Genomic DNA, 20,100 nt, shown 5'->3' on the forward strand with positions numbered 1-20,100 from the left:
AGCCTAATACAGCATATTTATCTTTGCCATAGACCTCAATCTTTGTCCAAAAACTGTTAAAAACACATCAGTCAGCCACACTGTTGCACTGGCTGACATGTTCCGTCATTATGATGAATGTGGGCACTAAAGCACCAAATCTGCAGCTGAAAATAGTCCCAATATAGTGCAATGCCCAGCTGTTGTAGGAAATGATTAAGCAACAAATGGACTTGGGTCTGAGCGCCACAGACAGGGTCAGAAGGCACTGAGATGGACTAATGCATTGTTGGTTTTGCTTTTCATGGGATTTGTTGGCAGTAACAAAAATATAGAATATTGCCAACATTCCTTTATCTCAATATTCTGTAAATAATGAATCATCATGTTATTGTGCGTTATGGTGATAAAGCCTATACCACATGGCCTAGTATGGCTCGTACTGTAGTTGGCGTTACAATTTATTGTAAGGTGTTGGATGGGGTTGAGCTCAGTGCTCAGTTAAAATTGTCAAGTTGCAACAGAAAAAGGGCTTCCTAAAACTCATTATGTGTTGCTTTGGTAATTAAATATTGCTCAAACGTTATATTTCCCCTTGTATAATGTGAATCTGAATATCTGGCATGTCCACATAAACATGAACTCAGCTGTATTTGACCTTTGACCTCATGCTGCTGGATGAGCCTCTGATGACAGTGCAACAGCTGTGGCTGCTATTCTTTCAGCTCGCAGACACTGTGTGCATGGAGCATCATGTTTGAGGCGTGAGGGGTAAGCATGGACAGTATGCGAATGACTCTGAAATTAGAGCCCCTCAGTGCGCAGGGGGAGAAGTCAGGAAGCTGTAAACACTTCCGAAGAATATCCCTCTCCTTTAGACTACTGCCAGTGCATTAAAAGTGCGACAGAAAACATTGCTGCCCCTTTGGTAGAGCTGGTTTTAAACATGCTTTCAATAAACTTTCACATTTAAATGCACATAAGCTAATGTATGTGTTGCTATCCTGGCAGTTTTCTCATTTTGAATTCCTGTTTTCTTACATTAAAATAGGTCCAATACAAGGAGCTCCATCAACACTAAGTGAAAAGGTATTTGTTTGGATTTCAGTTTTATGTGTGTAGGTGCCTGGGTCTGTGTCACTGAGGTTCATTAATTCTGACACAGGTTGACAGTTCTCTTGCAGCAGTGATGTATTTTACCACACATGTGCAGGGGATTGGAGAGCATTTAAACTGGTCACCTTTCCCCTGTGAAAGTATCCTTTTAGCTTGATAGCTGTGAAGCAGGTCTGTCTCTCCTAATCCGTCAGAACGGTACTGAAACGGCTCGTGTGGTTGTAGTCAGGAACTTGAATAATAATGACAGGCTAAACTGAAAATACCGGGTGGTTTTCCACTATCAAAACAGCATGGCTCTTTGTTATCTTAACACAAGTAAAAGTAAAACAAATTTATTTAAAAAAACTAAATGTCATAAAATTGAGAACAGCATCAAAAGAGTCATCTACAATAGAATAAGGGTATCATGTGTTTTGCAAATACATATGGGATGCAGCTTTATATTCAATATATCAATGTATAATGACTGATGAACTACAGATGAGTTTTTATTGAGCTTCAGAGCTTTTTGAGGTTTGATGGTTGGCTTTTCGCCCTGCTTCTAAGCATGGGTACGCTTTTAGACATGGTAGGGTAACATGACCCAGTGTGTGTCAAGCATATTGAACCCTTCATATGTGGTAAATGTTAATATGTCTGTTCTGTTGGGAAGGTCATGATTATGAGACAGCAACTAGATGGTGAATTTGTTTTTCATGAATTAATTGATTAATTCCCTCACCACATACTGTATATAGTTCGCCTGACTAACTATGGTACGGTCAGATTAAACCACTAGTCTGGGTCGTCCTTGTTCATTGTAGAGTATTCAATCAGCAACTGTGCAATATTTTTGACTGATCAACCCAAACATGACACTGTGGAATTATGGGGCATATGCACAATGCAAATAGCCATCCAATAAGGGGACAAGTCATTATCTGAATATGTTAATATGTCAAGGCTTACTAGACTTTAAACAACACCCAGAGTCTGTTCATTAGCCAGGTCTTATACCTAAACATTTTTGACTAGTTATGGTTGTTATTCTTTGGATTAGGTCATATTTAAAACTGCACTACAGGTCAAAAAGAGCTGTAGGAAAAAGCCCAAACTGCTCTACACTGTAGAAGTTATTCAAAAGGCTGACAGACGTCAACAGCCAGCCAATTACAAGCTCCAAACCTCCAGGTGGAGTTTGTGTAGAGTGGACAGGCCATTTTGTCCTCAAAGGCACACAGGGAGACAGACTCTGGGTAATCCCATTAATCTTTTGTTCTGTGACACCCAGACCAAAGAGAGTAAATAGTGGAACAATGCCATTGGTGAACTCCTTAAATGCATGAGGCAGCTCATCAGGCTTTGATTTATGGTGTTACTCTCTTTGGGACAGAGGAAGAAGAGAATAGCAGATCTACAGTGACAGCGGTTTGAATTAGTCACCGTCCTCACTTGTATCACAACAGCCTGAATACAATATATATGTAACATAATGTGAATTATATTGATTTTAGTGTTTCAAGTCATCATGAGAGGGACAGGTCATGTTCCAGATAGGTTATAACCCTAACCCATGTATTAATATAATTTTGTCACATTTGATAGCTCTGAAGTAAGTGATACTGAACATTGAATGTACAGTAAATGAACACTGACAAGCTCCAGTATGCCAACACCACCTCCCTTGCTACTCTTCCACTATACCAAGCTGTGTGTTGAACAATCCAGAGGGATTATGGGATGCTAGGAGGACCAAATAAAATGCCATCATGTTGACAGACACGTTAAGCAGTCTACATCTCCTGTGTGGCTGTAGCTTGGCATACATATCCCATGTGAAGAAATAATTGCTCACACTTGTTCCCTGCAGGCTGCTGTGCAGTAAACGGCGGAAGTATCTACACACATAAATAAAAGAAATTGAAGAAAGTGTGAAAGAAAATAAGAAATTGTGATGACCTATACAGTAGCTACATTGCTGCAGCTGTTAAAGAGGATATAAACTGTGAACTGTAGTAAATGAAACATGTATAATGTATGAACATTTCAAACAATATAAGAATTATGGGACTTTTTATTGTTAATTTTTTTTTAAATAGAGTCTAAAGTAGTTTAACAGATGTGGATGAGGTCAATCATTTTCCACAGCTGTTGCTTGCTCCCCTCAACGTTTTATGACGTTTACCTGAAGCTTCTTGTTGCAGCGCCTCAGACATTAATTACAGGCAATGCTAAACATGTCACAGAGCCTGAGTGGATCTGGAAAAGAAGAACGTGCTGCTTAGGAAGTGGAAATCTCTGCACAGTCATCAGTGGTGAACCGTACAGTACGCACGCATCTCACAAGCAGCCTGGAGGCTGCTCCACACTCTCCAGAGCAGATGGACTTCCTTTAAGGTGCAAAGGGCAGAGAGTGTATTGAGCACAAATCCTATGGGTGTCTGACTGACTGCAAAAAGGATAGCTCAATCCACACACACACACACACACACACACACACACACACACACACTGAACATTGAATTTTTATTCACAAACAGAAAATATATGGTTTTTAGTGTCCATTGCACCTGAGGTCTGTCATCTTTGTCTGGATGAGGGCCTCCATTTCACAGATGGCAAATCTGATGTGAGCCGTGGGCTTTCTGCACAGGGTTTTTGATTACATGACCTGGTTTCAGGGCTTGAAGAAGGTGTGGAATGGGCAAAACAGTCTCTCTGATAATGTGCAGCTGTTTTAAAAAACAGGAAAACAAATTTCTCTACACAATTAATTCAATATTGTGACAGTAAGTGGAAGAGGTGATTCAATGAAGATGAAACTGGCCTTTTTAAGCATTTCTTTTTTTTTTTTTGGATCAACTTTTTATTATTTTTATGTTTTTGAACATACAGAACAGACAAACACAATTGAACAAGAACAAAAACCTTCTCCCACCCTCTGCAGTCTCGAGGAAAACAAAACAAACAAATAAACAAAAACAAAAATCACACCTTGCCTAGTCACTCTCCTCTAATTCTTGTGATGCTGAGGTCATTAGGACTGATACTTGTGCTGCTGCGTTTTTCTATAGGTCTGTAGTCGAGGATTTGGCTTTGTTAATCCTTGCTGTAGAGAGCTCAAGCATAACTAAATTATGTCTAGAAAATACACCAACCAACCAAAACCACTGTTTTATACAAAGCGAGAGGGGGGGAGTCAGCATTGAGCTATCATTTTCTTGGTTGCGGTTGAGCCGGCTAGCCAAATTTCCTTGCTATTGGAAGTTCTGCTATGGATACTTGCATCAGTTTAGCATAGATCTTGGATGCTAATCCTCTCACAGGAAAATCAACAAACCATTTAATGACTGGGTGCGGCTCAAGACTGTTTCCCCATGGCACTCCATAACATTTTAAGGCTGATCTTAAGCGCAGATACAAGAAGAAGGATGTCCTGGGGACCTCAAAACTAGCTCTTAGATCTTCAAAACTCAACATACCTTTCTCATTGAATAGCTGCTTTACAGTATACATGCCTCTGTCACTCCACTGCTTACAAGCAAAGGGTTTGTTACCAGACATTAAATGTGTAGTGTGCCAAATTGGGGTGTTCAAATGCCACTTATTGGTGTAGCATAGTTGCTCCTCCACCTGTTTAAAGGTGGTGAATGTGTTGTTGATAATAGGGCCACAGGCTAGCATTCACTTTTTGGACACACACCTGCAAAGGCAAGGTCTTGTAGTCTTGGATTTCTAGTGAGGTTTTGCTCTATTTCTCTCCATGGGACTGTAGATGAGGGGCCATCCACACTCTGAGGGCCCGTAGCTGAAAGGATCTGTGATACACTTTAAGGTTGGGGAGGGCCAAGCCTCCCGTGTTTGAGGTACGTTGCAGGGTAGAGTATTTAAGCCTAGGTTGTTTATTATTCCAAATATATTGTATATATTGTGAAATGCGTGCGTACTGTAAGGTTCACCACTGATGACTGTGCAGAGATTTCCACTTCCTAAGCGGCACGTTCTTCTTTTCCAGATCCACTCAGGCTCTGTGACATGTTTAGCATTGCCTGTAATTAATGTCTGAGGCGCTGCAACAAGAAGCTTCAGGTAAACGTCATAAAACGTTGAGGGGAGCAAGCAACAATTAAGGTATCAAGTTTCTTCCAGAAATTTATCGGTGGGGCTAAAGGGAATTATTGTACTTCAGAAATTCACACGAGGAACTATGTTCATCTCTTTAAGCATTTGTTTGACTACGTTGCCTGCAGCATTATCTGCTGAGGTGTCAGTAAATAATGACCTCTTCATCATTCTCTAAAGTAAAGGACTTTTTATATCAGAGATGCCTCACCAGCGTTTCTTTCTGCAAGGTCAGATCGTATGAACCGACAACAGTGAGATGCTCAGACCCGATGACTAACTTTGTCGTCGACCTATCGCGCTGTTCTCTTACAACTCCGGAGGCCACTAGATTCACGTGTTGCCTTATTCCATTGATCCACTCCACTAATCCACTCCCACATGTCAATGTCAACACCTCTAGGTGACAAACTCATGCCCTCTTCAGAGCATGAATACAAACACATATCACTGAGGGATTTAAAAGGCACACAATATAAACTCTGCATAATTATTATCATTGTTAATGTGCCGTTTATGTATCTATAACATGATTTGCATTCTTATTCATAGTCATTTCCTGCTGTGACCAATCAAAAGTTTGAGGTGTTTCCTCGTTGACAAGGCAACGAATCTTCAAGGTCATGGAAGTCAGTGAAAATCCTGTTTTAGCAGCCAAACGAGCCATCTGCTTTTTTCCCCACTGTTAATTGGCTGCAGTTTCCTTCCTTTATCCCACCTCTCTGGACATACGGATTTATGATTCATTAAGTCTGCTGTCACAAATGGAGGTAAGGAATATTATTTATCTATCTGTTTACGAATATCTTACTGTAAAAGTTCACCTTTTAATGAACTAACAGATAGGTATATGCAACATTTTGGTGTAGTAATTATTTTACTTTTTTTGTGTCCTCTCTGCTACAGATAGTGTTCCTGTCAGGCCGAACTCAGCTGTAATAACCCAAGCTGCTTCCCATCACCTGCCCCTTCCTAATGACACCAGCCCTCCCTTGTATGTAAACACACACACACACACACACACACACACACACACACAAATTCACAGACAGAAACACACACCCTACCTCATTAGTGTACTAGGTCTCCATGGAAACACTAAACAGGTGACAGTATCCCAAAGGGGGAAGGTTTGGGGAACTGACAGGCTACCATCCTGTGAATGTGTATGTGTGTGTGTGTGTGTGTGTGTGTGTTTACATACAAGGGAGGGCTGGTGTCATTAGGAAGGGGCAGGTGTCCGGTGTTGGCTGTGAAGTGCAGGACTTTGGCTGTGATTGTGCTTAGCTGTGTCTGGAAAGGCAGGACAGTGCCAGGTCACAGTAACAGGACATGTCAGCTGCCTCCGGCCAGTGATATCCTCATGCTTCAGACTCGTGTGGAGGTAGCTCAATCTCTTCGCAGAACCAAATCAACACACACCTCTGAATAAATTCAACACACAAGAACTTGGCTGCATTATCTATCGTCTTGTACAGCTGTTCCCTAGGAAATGATATCGCCGGAGATGCCAGAGGAGAACAAGATTATCTATGTTTGAACTAGCATATGATGAGCTTGTGATAATAATCTCCTAATTCTGCCAGTTATTATTCTAAATATATATTCAAGTCAGTTTATGTATAGAGCACATATAAAAACAGCACGTTAAAGTGCTTTACAGAGATATAATACAATTAAATAAAAAACATACAGAATTATGAAAATCAATAAATGAATTATTTAAAAGCGTAAGAATCAATAATTTTGAATCAAATTATAAAAACACAAAAGGCGTGACCAGTCATGTCTTCATGGTGACTATCAAAAGGCTAATGTAAAGAAAAGAGATGGCTCTTATTATGGTTATATAGTTTTACTTCATTCATTTTATGTCAAAAGATAAGTATACATGACAATATACACCAAATGCATCGGGATTCTTGCAGTTAAAGAGGCGCTATGCAGTTTTGGCCATTTCTTCGCTGTTTTCTCGCTTTTTGGCTGAGATACTCAGATGTAAACCACACCTGACCACACCAACCAGAGTTGAAAGTGTGACATTTCCTCTTCATTCCATAACAGCAGGGAAGAATCAGTGGATTAGCTGACCCCTTTGTAAATAACCTTGTTACCACAGCAGATAGGATTGTTTGTGCACATAAGGAGAAACAACCAGAGGGTAGTCTGCTGGGTGGAGGGTGGGTGCAGGGATAACCCCAATTCAGAGCATGACCAGTTTAATATGTAGGGCAGCCTGACTGTCATGCCCGTGGGTTGGAGGTAAAAAGGCATGGCGTGCAGGGTCGGAGTTCATCATGCTGGTTAGGTTAGAAAAAAACATTCACTTGTTGCAAAAGTGCGGCAAAGGTTAGAGATAGTAACTGAATCGCTGGGCTAATGTGAGACTGTCCTCCCAAGGAAAATACAGAATCATTTGTTTTAGCGAATGCCTCAAAATAACATATACGTTCAAGTGACAATTGCTCTCTAATGGCCATAGGAATATGACTCGGGAGAATGGAGGAAGTAAGGTGATGACAGTCCACAAAGGGAGGAGTTTGGAGTGGATGGATGAATCAACAAAATGAGAGACCATTGGTTTGTTTCCCATCTCCTTCCAACAGTCAACTTAGTTTTCTTTTAAGTGTGACCACGATCATTTCCTAAACTGACCACATGGTTATTATTGTAACCACTGCTTCAAGCCTTAATGAAGTAGTAATTTTAACTCAAACCACGTTTCCCTAACCTTAACAAAGTATTTATTCTAATTCAAACCATGATCTTTATCTGATGTTAATCAAGTCGTGTTTTTGCCTAAACCTTACCAAACATTAACCATAGCATGGTAACATCATAAAACGGTGTAATAAATGATGTGTTGTTTTAAATGGCACTTCAATATTTGTTGTTTAATTTAAAGGACTTCCTGGGTAACTTTTTTACAGCAGACCTTTTGACATGTCATAGTAAGAAAGGCACAGGTGTTAATAATAACATTAACGATGGCTCTGTTTTTATTCAAGTGTCCCAGTGAGCAATGACAGTGAGCCAATACCAGTTGAAGCAGTTAAATGGAATTCAGCCATTATTATGTCAACTTGTCTTCAGTAACAGAAGCCTGTAGGAAACCGTTTCTGCAGCTAGCTATTTTGAATCCACTTAAGAGACATGCTTTCTCAGTATTCCCCTGAAGCCCATGCATTCTGTGCGGTCCCGCTGTGCCTGTAGACTTGTTGCAAGAGATGCATCCTAGAGAGTGTTGTACAGTTTACGTCACCATGGTAACAGATCTCAGTTGGGACTGGAGGGAGGAAAAAAAATGGTCAGGCATGTACAGTAGGTGAACACACCCCAGATGGGCTCTGATGCTCTGACATGCAGGGGCTTTATGCTACTGCACCAAGGGATGACATACATGTAGGGAGGATGGGGGAGAGACTTATAACATCAGTTTACCAGCAGCTCTCTCTCCACGGTGGGCTGTCAGACATGAACGAGGCCTGCCTCCCTTCCTCTCGCTCCCACAGTACGCTGCACTGCAGGTGAGTGTCAGGCTCGAATCTACTGAAGCTTCAATAATATTAAAAGTTAAATCCGACAGCAGGCAGCAGAAACAGTTGAGCCTGAGAGCGCAATGTGGGTGAGGCGGAGAGCTCCTCCTGATGTGTGAATGGAGACAAAAATCTGAAAAGAGCTGTGACAGCTGGGGATAGCAAAGGGCCAGTGAAGGTGCAGGAAGCGTCAAGAAAACTGTCCAATTACAGAACAGCCAAAGGCACCAACTGTCACATCTAGGACATCACCTTTTTTTTTAAATGCCATGCAACAGGAAATACCCAGAAGTGCAGTTTTTTTTTTATTGAATTAGAGAAATTCACTGTCAGAGGTTTAGCCAGGTCCATGTGGATATACAGTAAATGAGTGTCCTTCTCTCTTACCTGACTTTCTATGTTGATGAGAAGTGACACTAAAGATGTGGCTGATTTCCTACATGGCCCTGGCAGTCACTTTGCATGAGCAGGGATGACAGGTGATTAAAGGGGGAGACAGAAAGTGGTATCTCGCTGAGTGACAGTCAAATGAGCAAAACGTGAGTAAGGCAACAACCTGCGAGAGGCAGGAGCTTGATTACTTGATCGCTCTGTGGCTGCTGTGAATACATGCAGGCTCCCCAGCCATTTTTAATGAGAAAAAGATGCAGATGCAGATAATCCAGCTGAGTATCTATTAGCGTGGGGGAAAAGATTTACACATTGAATAAATTTGGCATTATCATGCTGTTTAATTCACTGCTATACCTAAAACGGTGTTATTATCTATGCAGTGAAGAAAACAACACTTAACACCTCAGAGGAATCAGAAGACTGTGCCATTTATAGACTTGTAGCTATTTTGTTGTTGGCATTTCATTATTTGCATCTGACATTTAACTATGGCATATCTTATAAAAATGAAAAATAAACCTCAGTAACTCAAACTGCATAATGCTACTATGTAATGTTTCATCATTGTCTATATTACTGATGTTGTTTGCCTATTTCTTTAAGGGTACCACCACAGCGTAATCTTCCTCATTTTCTCGCATTAAATTCCCAGTTGCCTTCCTATATGGTGTCTATGCAAACCTGCAGAACAATGTATTGATCATACACACACTCCTAAACTGAATGCAGTGTGAGGATGGCTACTTTGTTGGTTCACTAAAAGCATCCCACTCAAAAAGTCGTTTCCTGACATTTACAAGTCTGATGGTCATTGTTTGGATAATAACTAAATCATTTCCACCACCCCCTTCAATCACCTCTCCAATCCTTATTGCTGGCATGTCAGCAGAGAGGACCAAATAAATGTGGCTGCTGATAGTCTTGGTGCCTCAGGGAGAGCTGCATGTGGGGTTTTCCCCTACTGTTTTCAGGAAGGGATTAGTAAATGTATTGTGATTACTACTGCATTGTGTTCAACCTCACCTCAATATCTCTTGTTGTACACATGCACCAAGGTCTGTCATTCCTCAGGCATTTTAGCCCCTAAAGCCTCTCATTTGAATTTAATCCACATTATACTAATAACCTCAACTAATTAAGTACCATGTTCTACACAAATTAACATGCCTCACCCAATCTTTGAGACATTTCAAAGGAAAACAACAAATCATGCACACCGCTTAACATTTCCCATACATATCAGTTTACATAACATTGGCAAGTGAGTACTGGAGAGGTGAGGGGTCGTGTCAGAGCCCATGACCCAGGTCCTGGGTATCTCAGGAGGGAAGTCCCAGCATGGCGTTCTGGGGTAGCTCATATTGCAAAGACGTCTAAAAGTCACAATCCTTTAGGACAAGAAGGCAAATATCACATCCACTCCTAAGCCCCTTTGACCCCCTCAGTCAATTTGACGAAGACTTCAAGGCCTTTATTTTTCCCCAGTGACCTCTTAATGCATGCGAAAAACATATCTGCTGATTCTCATAAAAAGAAACAATAAGCAGTCATCCATAGTTGTAATTTGGACAGTCATAAATCCATTGAAATGTTCATGCTAGTGCTGGGAAGTTTGACAGTTATGTACCCCCCCCCCCCAAACTTTTGAGTTTTGAGGATTTTCGAGTATTAGGCTTTGCACACCTTAGCTGCAAGAGTACAGGGCACACTAACATGATGTGCTGGTATTGAGTGGAAGTCAAGCAATTTATGCTTCATTATCCCTCCAAAATATGACATTGTAGACAGCCTAAGGCTGATAACTTATGAAATGAAGTATTTTTTTATTAACTTACTGTGATAATTATGTTGATGCTATTAGTGCATTATTTTTCTAAGAAAAAAAACAAACTTATATGTATGTTGTTACCTGAAGACAATTTTTAACACTAACGGGCACTAAAAGAAGTCTCGTCAAACTCTGCTGGCTGCCAGGAATAGTAACCACATGAGTCAAGTATACAAGTTTGTAATGCTGAACGAGAGTGAGATTGCAACACTGTTTAGGGTTGTGATGCTTACATTTTGATCACTGGCAGTTAGATTGATAATATATAAAAGCAGAGTAGACACTAAATTACCTGTTGTCATGTTAGACTCAGATTGTGAGGCTGTGGCTACTTCCTCAGTATGCACTAGTGCAGAACTTGAAAATGTTTCAGTAGAGAAGATTTGTTCGTTCACTTTTGCCCGCACTAGTTAATGCTCAAAAGTGGAGCTCAGAAGCTACAGAAGCTGCTGGACATAGAGCATGCAGATGACATTGCCTCATATCTCTCTTGACTACCTTTGGCCTTTATCACCACGGATGCATCGAGCATGACACACTGCATACCAATCAGACTCCAGCATGGATTAAATGTGGGATACTTCATATATCTCTGTGGGTTGTCACAAATCAAAATGCTGATGGGGGTTATTAAACACTGACACATTTCCTAGCACCCATCCTCAGCTCTGTAAATAGCCCAAATTATTTCAATCTTTTGCCAAAACTATTTCTCAATTTTACCAGCCCCAGATTTAGATGTAATTCAAATGGACTTCGTATTACGTCAGCCAGCGTGTCAGAGATTTCTGGGAGTCCTGATCTGCTTTGAGTGAAGCTAGCACAGCCTTGACTGCATGCTTGTCAAAGTGATCCACCCATGGCCCATGTCCTGGGCATCATGCCACAGGTCTATTGCTGGAGACATTAACTCTTGGGGATGTTGGGATAAACAGTAAGACACTATATGATTACAGTGCACTGTATAATTACAGTGCACATTATTTTTCTCCAAGACAAGACTGAAAAGAGGAAGAGACTGAACAAGGAGAAAATCAGTAGAAGTATACTGCTAGTTAATAGCATTCACATCAAATGTATTTAGTATATTTCAATCATTCAGTGTTTGCCCGAAATCCATTCATTTTCCTGTGAAGCGAAAATACATAGCTTACAAAACAGGTTATGAGGAAAACATGTTTGTTAGAGCAAGTTTTAATTCAAATAACCCCAGCAGTGATTTGCATAGTCATGGTTATATTGCTTTGAATCTGCATGTGCTGATTGCATTCCAGACTTCTTTAAAGGAATAGTTCGACATTTTGGGAAGTGTGCCTAAGTGCTTTCTTGCCAAGAGTTAGATGAGAAGACTGAAAGCACTCTCATGTCTCATGCTGATATGAAGCTACAACCAGCAGCCAGTTATGTTAGCATAATGACTGGAAGTGAGGAAACAGCTATCCTGGCTTTGTTCCCAGGTAACACAATGTCAAATCTAAAGCTTACTATTTGTCACATTTGTTTAATGCAAATTAAATTATATGCTGAGTTATAAAAACATTTTGTGGTTTTACCAGTGGTTATGTTATGTTTCTTAGCCAGGCGCACTGACTTAGAGTCCTTGGGCTCTATCTTGTACCCGGCGCAGCGCAGCACAAAACAAAGCCCAAGTGTCTTTGCTAGTTTAAGACCGACGCAGTTGTCAATTTCCTGTCCAGCGCCCATGTCGTTTAAATAGTAAATGCACCTGCGCCCATCTTTGCGCCCATGAGCGTGCTGGTCTTACAGGGAGGTGTGTTCAGGTGAATTCTTGGCGTATTGCTATCTTGAGGCAGCGGGAAGTGATCGCGCCATTGACCAACAAAAACCTGGTCTAAAGTCAATAGCGCAGCATTTCATTGTTGTTTTAACAGTGAATTAGTAAAATGCGCCTAGGCTCGTGCACAGCACGCGCACACTATGCTTGTTACACACACACAGGGAAGCGCAGCAGCACACAAACATGCGAAACGATTACAAAATAAAAATATTACGGTGCAAATCCGCCATCATAATAGCAATGCGCCAAGGTACAAACGTGCCTGGCTTTTAAAGGGAATGGGAGATGACACTGATTGGTTTATTGCATGTTACGCCCAAAACACACCTATGAATTAATGAAGACACTAAGTACAACCCTTTTGAACTATGCAACCATGCGGCATCCGCCGTCAAACTAGCAAAAGTGGATTTGGACACGGCTTAAACGCACCTGCGCCATGTGCTTCACACCGTGTGCTTAGATCGTTAAAATAGGGCCCCTTGAGTCTTGTTGTCTCTGTGAATAAGTGGATTCAGTAGAGACTCCAGGAATTCATTGCGCCTGGCCAAGAAACATAACCCATTGTAAAACAACAAATTGTTCATCAATCATTAAATGTAGTAGTGCAAAGCAAAGCTAGCTGCATCCCTGTTTCCAGTCTTTATGCTACAGTATGCTAAGATAAGCTAACTGGATACTGGCTCCAACTACAAGTATTGACGTTATGGAAAAATATGGGTTGCAGTTGGAGTTGATCTTTCCTTTATTTGTTCAGCCATGTTTTTTATGCTTACTGTACAGAGTTCTTGTTTTATCTGTTCTAAATTAACCACTGTTCCAGAAATGTAAAATGTAAGTTGAATAGGTTGTACTTTATTTCAGTGATAGAGAGTATCTTACCAAACAGACTGACTGTACACAAACATGTTGCAGGTCACAGCATTACCTCAATTCAGTGAACCTTAGGAAAGGAAAGTTTTAGATTTCAGTAGTGCAGTATGTGAATTATGATATCAGGCGTTTGACAAAAGCATTTTCAACTCTCAGCAGTGTTTGGATTGTACAGGTTCTTTTTCATACAAATATAGCAGTATAGAGCAGAGAGGACTTGGGCTTTGAGACTGCAGAACAACCTGATACACCAGGGAAAAGGTGGAAAAGAAAAGGTCTGCTTCCACCTACCTTTTGACACAGCAGGTGGGGTTTTTTCTGTCGGATTTGAGGTGGATGTGTTCGTCTTTTTTTGTGATTGGCAAGCCAGAGGTGAGAGGTTTGACGGAGGCTGCGGGGCACACATAAGAGTCTGCTTAGACCCACTTGGTATGCTGTGGGCTCTCAAGGGGCAGAGAGGAAGGACGGGGGGCTTCTGTCCCTGCTAATCTAGTTGGCAGAAGACTGACGTCTCCCTGTCCATCAAAGTGTGACCTGGGGCACACTTTTAATGAGATCCATTCCACATGACAGGCGCCACCTCTCCCTGGGCTGTCTGTCTGATCATCTCCTCTGGCCCAATCAGATTGCTGACTACATGTGTTGCTGCTTTATGTACAGACTGTGACTGTGTGTCTATGTGTCTGAGTAAAATGTGTGTTAGCTGCTTAGTATGCCTGGTAAAATGTCTCAAAAAGGAAGTGATGTTGAAACCAACAAAAACTGAATGAACATGTCAAACTCAACACAGGCCTGTCAACTGCTTCCGTCAGCCACCAGCCTTTGAGTACAATGTGTTTTCAGTTACAGCTTATTTTACTTTGAAAATGAACTTGTCAACTTTGTATAACACCACATGTTCATGTCCTTACAGCCCATGCAAAAACTCACACACAGACTAGAGATGCTGAACAGTTTACATTGTGTAACAGCAAAAAATGTGCCCCACGTTTGTGGAGCCGATGGTATTTATTCAACAATTGAATCTGTCAACCTCGCTTTAGAGTGCGTGTTCTAATGTGGAATTCATGTGCACAGGCCAACATCCATCATACGTCCAGAAGAAAACTGCTGGAGCATCTAAGCCTTGGCTGATCTGACTTAGCCTGTTGGTTTGTATCAGAAACACAGCTTGCTGGGAGGTTGTGCAACCTCTGCCACACTTCTTTTTTTTAAATCCTCAGTTTTTTTACTATCTATACACGCTAACAGGAGAGGAGAGACTCATGGGATCTGGGATCCAGGCTCCTCCAGCATTGCCCAATTTTTTTCAGTAATTATTATACAACTTGAAACCTGGTATCCATGGGGTCTAAGACAATAAAATATCTGTCTGCTCTGTGTGAGTTACAAACAACAAAGTGAAGAAACCTCCATTCCAAAAATTACAAATGCGTACAAACTGCACATAAATACAGTCTCAGTCCACTTCATTACAGTGGACAACAGCAGGTCTGAAAATACAGATGCATATTATCTCACTGTCAACTTCACACAGAGACACAAGATGAGGTTAGCTTACTTTGGCTGGTGATTGCTGGCGCAACTGGTTCAACGGAAGGCTCTGCTTCTTACTACAAAATTAGGAGCCAGATGTGCCATTTACTGGCAGCTGCTTGAGGCAGGACACTGTCCCCAGTGATTGACCATTAAACGGTCAACGCGTTGTTTAATGGGTGTAATGTTAGTGAAGCAACTAGTATAATACTTTAAAAGTTTTGGCATTTTTCACTTCAGTTTCCCTGTGAAGCAATTGACACAAATGACCATTGTATTCACAAATTGGGATTTTTTTTTTCAGTTTTTCCGCAAATCTAAATGAATCACAGCTGAAAACAAAGCCATAATTCGAACATGACTGACTAACTGACAACAATCTGACAACTGACAACAATCATGCTAACAGAATTTTTGCGAAATGTGTGAGACTGATCGGTAACCCGAGTGTTGGGAGGAGGGAGTGCTGATGGGAAAGCAGACGGTGATAAGACTGAGGGACTTTCTTCTGGGATTGACTGAGGAGCCACTGACAGTTGTGACATCCCCCCTACAACATTACACAGTTAATTAAATTGAGAGCTAAGCCACAGAGTAAGACATAGTTTAGAATATGCGCTTGATGTGCCATACTGTCTCCAGACAACTTACTACAGGATCTTTTACAACACAACTGCTGCTGGAAATTCTGGGAACAGATGTCCAGGGAGATATGCTCTCTTTCTGCAAATGTGCGAAAACTTTCTTCCAGGCCATTGCTAGATTTTTCTTGTTACATAGAAAGTGCTCTACTTATCATTAAGTCACTATATCTGTTTCATCTGAACTGTACAGTGCCACAGTCATGAATGCTTTTGTCTTGTATAAACCGTCCAATCTGTTACTGTTCCAGCTCTTCATCTGTGTTACTTTAGAGTCCAGGGTTTGAATAAAGATGGATTACATTAACTTTTTAATTTAGATGTGTTCTGGCAAAAGGCTGGCAGTCTAAGCAGAGAGAGGAATCTAATATAACTCTAAAAGAGAGAAGTAAACGTAATGTGGTTTCAGGCTCTGCAAGGATTATCAGCAAAAACACAAAGTAACCAACTTTGTATCTGGTTTGTTATTATTATTGTTGGGTAGCCTCTTCCTTTCTTCCTCTCTCTTTCATGAACACAGACATACAGACACAAAATCTTTCTCTGTTCACTCTCTCACACACACACACACACACACACACACACACAACTATTTGGTCTCCATCCCTCCGTCATTTTGAATTCTCAAGCCACCTGTTTCACGGCCTCATCAGAGCAAGTGATGACAGGAGGATGAGATGGAGAGGGGAAGGGTGAAGGACAAGGGACTCGGCATAGTCCAGCTAGAGTTGTTACAAAGCAAAGGGAGGTTAAATTAAAGACAGGCATTGTAAATATATATTTATAAAACACTATATACTACAGCCTTCAACCCCGTATGAGCACACACAATCCTGTCCTTGTCGGAGGTTGATTGAAAACAAGACGAAAATTCTGCAGCCATGCCATAGTTCTGTGAGGCTGTACTTAGGCACAGCAGTGCTCTGAGCTAACTGCCAACATCAACATGCTAGCATGCGCACATTGAAAATGTTAACATGCTGATGCAGGTCTAATGTTAACCGTGTTAGTCTTGAGGTGTGTCTCAATTTGGATACTTCCATAAGTACACTTACTGTACATGTCGTACACTGTGTACACTATACAGTCTCTTGTGTAATGCGTACATTTTGACAGGGTAGTGTTGTCTCAAACCGCACACAGCCATTATGCACTGACCGGAAATGACTCTTCTTCTTAATTTGCAGCCGGGTGGAGCATTACCGCCACCTATTGTCACCTGGCAAAGTATATGCTGACTTGTTTTCTCACTATCTGACTACAGTATAGTGTTAAGGCCGTTTTACAGTCGCCGCAGCCGAGCTCGCGCGCGCCAATGTGACATCAAAATGATGTAGATCTCGCTGGCGTGCCAGGATTTTGAGTGCACGACCAGAGGGCGCGCACCACTCTATTTTTTTCAGCGGCGCGCGACAAAGCGTAAACAGGAAGCATGAATGAGCAACCGGATGCGAGTGACTGCAAGTCTCTCTTGTAAACTTACTGGGTTAAGATGAGTTCTTTTATGGTGAATGAAAGGCTTGATCCGACGAAGTAGGTCATCGAATCAAATCGAAGCATTGACATCAATGCTGCTGCCAGTTCTGCCATTGTTTACCTTTTTCTTCTTCTTCATGTCCGTAGAAATAGCAAAGTTGGTAGCCTTTCCTCATTAGCGCCACCTCTGTTCAGGAGAAGACTGCCACTACTGTCGCGACCACCACGCGCGAGTATAATCAATAACGGCGCTCCCATGACATCACACTGGCGCTCGACAGATCGGCTGCGGCGAGTATACCCCACGTTTTACTTATTGAAAAAAAACCACATATATAAGTTACATTTGTATAGTGGATAGGTTTTCGATGCTTCAATCGCAACCGCTGCGGCTTCCTCGCCCACTATATTCACAAGCTTCCGCTACGTAGCAAAGATGGCCACTAGGGCTGCTCAATTATGGAAAAAAATATAATCACAATTATTTCGATCAATATTGAAATCACGATAATTTAACACAATTACTCGTTGACTTCTGGAAATATGTTGCAGTTACTGAATTTAAAAAACAGTGGAAAAAGTTAAATAAATCAACAGTAAAAAAAACACGTACAACTGTGAAATTTGCCTTAATACTTTTTCTATTTAAACTTTATTTTTTCAGTTTACTTGCAAAACGTAATGAGCTAAATAATTATTTTTCTCGATTATTCTGTTTTTGTGATCATTGGGAGCCGTAATCATAATTACGATTACATTTTGATTAATTGCACAGCCCTAATGGCCACTGCTGAGGGCTAGTAGTGTCCAGCATTCCTCACTCAACGTTGTGCAGCATTTGGGTACTTCTTTTTCTTTGGCCATACTTCATCAGTGTGAACACACTATGTACCTAAAATAGCAAATGTAAGTACAGAAGTGCCTGATGATACAGCATTAGTTTAGTCGGTTAGCATGCTGTTTGCTGATTATCAATAAATAAAACATTGAAATGTTGACCTGATGATGACACCAGATGAAAAGTCAAAGATCACCAAAGTTATTGAAATTCATCCTGAGGGAAATATGAATGTGTGTACCAAATTCCATGGCAATCTTTCCAACATGTGTTGAGACATTTCACTCAAAACCACAAATGTGGACCTCATGATGGCGCTAGAGGAAAAGTCAAGGGATCATTAAAGTTATTAGGATTCATCCTCTGGGAACCATGAATGTCAATCCATCCAGCAGTTGTTGCGATATTTTAGTTTTTTAGACCAAAGTGGTGGATCGACTGACTAAAGGCGTTTTTTTCCATTACATGGTACCTGCTTGACTCGCATCGACTATACTCGCCTCGACACACTGTGCGTCCGTTTTCCATTGCAGATTTTAGTACCGCCTCAGTGTGGCTGGTCGTCTATAGCGGCTCGACGCACACACCAGCGCACAAGTATAAACATCAGGCCACTTGAGCTTGTTTTACAGTTCTGTGGAGGCTCCACACAGAGCTTTCGCCATAGCCTATGTAAGTGGCCTGATGTTTATACTTATCGAGCCGGCATGTGTGTGTGTGCGTAGGCTACGGCGAAAGCTCTGCCTGGAGCCTCCGCAGAACTGTAAAACAAGCGGCGCCGCAGTAAACTGCTGTGACTTAACGCGACACACACACAGAACGTCAAAGGTGTGTTGTTATTGCCACAGCCAGAAGACACATTTTGTTTCAAATGAAGCTGGAGGTAGCAAAAAAAAAAAAACACAGCTGGCTGAACTATTTAAAAATGGCAGGTTTATTCGCTTTCACGCCACCTTTTGGTATCGCCTCAGCTCGCTTGGAACCTCGACTGAGGTGGTACTACAAAAAGTACCTGTTAGCAGGTACCAGGTACTGTTTTTTCGTAATGGAAACCAAAAAAAGGCGAGTAGAGTCGAGGCGAGTCCAGTAGGTACCATGTAATGGAAAAGCGCCATAACAGACCATACCTAGAGCCATGATAATACGGAGTGACAACATACTGAAAAAATGAAGGGTAAATAAGAAGCAGAAGAAGGGAAAGGAGAAGGCTCTGTGATGCAGTGTAGCAAACAGCAAAGTGCTGTCTTGTAAGCCAACACTTTTCTCAGTCTTTCAGTAGCTGAACTCGAACATAATGCAGGAAAATAAGCAAGAAACTATTGAGGTTTTCAACATAGACTGTAAAAAATATGGCAACAACACAAAAGTCCCATGTATTCCCCTATCAGACCACAGACTATATTAGATTGAGTTCAACTACAAAAGTTGACCACTTTTGAGTGCAGCGTAGAACAAAAAGACCAGTTATTTCCTCTTGCTGTCTTTAGTCTCCCCCTCTGGCCAGAGACCTGCGGCTGGATGCCGATGAAGAATGACACCGACAGCCCGGACCCTCAGGAGGCCCACGCCAACAACGCTGCATGGGAAAACTATTACACAAACCCCTCTCAACCAACCACAGGTAGCATGGCCGGGGCACCTTCAACCACAAAGTCATGCTAAATATAAAACCTTTGTTATTGTTTGCAGTTGTGAAGAACAAAAAGAAGAGGAAAGAAAAGAGCTGATGTAATGTAATACATGCGCTCCTCTGGTTGATACTGGTGGAGAGAATCCACCAGACAAGTAAGGGAGAGGATCAGACCCTGTGGAGCCTGTTAGGAAACAGCTTTAATTCATACCAAATCATCCCACCACAGCTGCCCTCCTCCCTCCGTTTCCCATTCCCAGGCAAGAGACATGCGAGCCAGATACAATGAGACAAACTTGTGACATTTAAAAAAAAAAAAGGCAGCTGTCCCATTTTTAGCCCTGCAAAGCTC

General features: G+C 41.5%; 2 long non-coding RNA genes across 2 annotated transcripts in view; one reads left to right on the top strand and one right to left on the bottom strand.

Moving 5' to 3' along the window:
• The window catches only part of LOC116051479, a 36,329-nt gene that overhangs the window by 10,656 nt on the left and 5,573 nt on the right, over nucleotides 1-20,100 (bottom strand). The window lies entirely within an intron of this gene.
• LOC116051480 lies at nucleotides 11,021-17,235 on the top strand. The gene is made up of 3 exons (XR_004105360.2): nucleotides 11,021-11,032; nucleotides 12,724-12,727; nucleotides 17,074-17,235. It is a non-coding gene; the product is annotated as an uncharacterized LOC116051480 (long non-coding RNA).

The sequence above is a fragment of the Sander lucioperca genome, chromosome 6 (genome assembly GCF_008315115.2).
Source record: "Sander lucioperca isolate FBNREF2018 chromosome 6, SLUC_FBN_1.2, whole genome shotgun sequence".
Classification (NCBI taxonomy): Eukaryota; Metazoa; Chordata; class Actinopteri; order Perciformes; family Percidae; genus Sander; species Sander lucioperca.